This window comes from Coloeus monedula, assembly GCF_965178545.1.
Source record: "Coloeus monedula genome assembly, chromosome: 16".
Lineage (NCBI taxonomy): Eukaryota > Metazoa > Chordata > Aves > Passeriformes > Corvidae > Coloeus > Coloeus monedula.
Genome location: NC_138796.1, coordinates 10,342,740 through 10,344,606, shown reverse-complemented (window position 1 = coordinate 10,344,606; position 1,867 = coordinate 10,342,740).

The window sequence follows — 1,867 nt, the reverse complement described above, 5'->3', positions numbered from 1 at the left end:
CGCCCCCGCGCGCCCCCTGCTGCCGGGAGGCCGCGGGCACAGCCCGGGGGCGGCCTGAGCCGAGCTTGAGCAGTGCGGGCTTCCCATTGGCTCGCCACGATTGTTTTGGGAACCGGTGCTTCTGATTGGGGGCGGCTGGGAAGCTCTTAGCTGCTGATTGGGTGCCTGCCTGTGGCCCCGCCCTCACGCGCCTTTCCCGTCAGCGGGCCGGAGCCCGTCCTAGCCGGTGTGCGGGTGGTGCCGTGTGACCGGTTGTACAGACACCGGTACGACCGAGACCGGGGCCGCCACCACCCGGGGCCGCCGCTCCGGGTAGCGAGACGCCGCGGCCCTTTAAGGCTCCTGCTGGTTCTCCCGGAAGCCGCGTGACGTTGGCAGATCGCGGGATTCCTGGCGCCCAGTGGCGTCACGCCTGGCGGAGGCGGCACTGCGCGTGAGCTGGGGGGCGGAGCTGCCGCCGCGCCTCGCGCCGTGCGCGCGCCCAGCGCCCTGAGGGCCGTCAGGCGGCGGGGCCGCGCGTAGCCCAGAGGAGCGCGTGTGAGCCCCGGGGCTTGGGGTGACCTGGGGTTCCTCATGTCGGAACGCACAAAATGGAAACGCCTTTGCCCGATAAAAGCCCCTGAGTGAGCACGAGGCCGAAGGGGTGCTGTGCTGTCCTTAATCGACGGCCGAGGCCAGTCTGACTAGCGGCAGGTGCAGGCGGGGACACTTTCCCTGGGACAGGCAGTAAAACCCCTGGCCGGACGGGGACACCATCCCAGGAACAGGCAGTAGCACCGTCCGTCGGCCGGGCAGGTGGCACACCCCCTGCCCGCGCAATGGCCAGATTGGAGCTCTCTTGAGTGCTCTCTCAAATGAGAGGAATTGGGTTTTCTCTTCTCGGACAGTGGACATAATTGTGTTCTGATAACATCGTGACGATCATGGTGAAGGGTCTTGAGGGGAAGCCGTTTGAGGAGTACGTGAGGTTACTTGGCTTGTTCAGCCTGGAGGAGACTGAAGTCAGACATCGTTGTGGTCTTGCAGCTTCCTCGTGAGGGCCAGTGGAGGGGCTGACACTGATCTCTGCTCTGGTGACCAGTGACAGGACCCGAGGGAATGGCAGAAGTTGTGTTAGCGGAGGTTTAGATTGGATATAAGGAAAAGGTTTCCCAGAGGGTGGTCGGACACTGAACAGGCTCCCCACGGAAGTGATCAAAGCACCAAGCGTGACAGAGCTCAAGGAATGTTTGGACAGGGCTCTCAGGCACGTGGTGGGATTCTTGGGGCTGTCCTGTGTAGGACCAGGAGTTGGACTCAATTATTTTTATGGGTCCTTTACAACTAAGGATTTTCTGATCCTGTTTCTCTTTTTTCAGCAGCATTAGTGATGGCAATGTCAATAGTGCAGTTGATCAGTCTTGCACAGATACCCCCACTAACTGATGTGAGCTGTATGGTAGGAATGCATAAAGAAAAGTTTTAGAAGTTTTAACCAGAACAGTATGAAGATTAAACTACCACTAATCAAGACTGGAAGAAATGCAGTAGTTTATCTGGCGAAGTGATACTGATGGAATGTTTCTTAACCTGGTAAGGCCTAAAACATTAATTATTAATAAATAATGTATTAAACATTGTTCCAGTCTAATTACCCTATAGGGACTGTCTAAATTGTTGAAGCTTTGCCTTGAGGCTTTTCCCAATTCCAAACGGTGAATTACCTCCCCCTGATCTTAGCCCTTGTGATTCTTGAGACTAAGTGTGACAATTCAATCACAGCAGTCAGATATTAACAGTTAGTGCCTAAGTGTATGATATGGCATTTAACAGATCCCTAGGAGTCACTGTGAAATTGGGCCTTTGCTTACCACAGGATCTAAAGGGA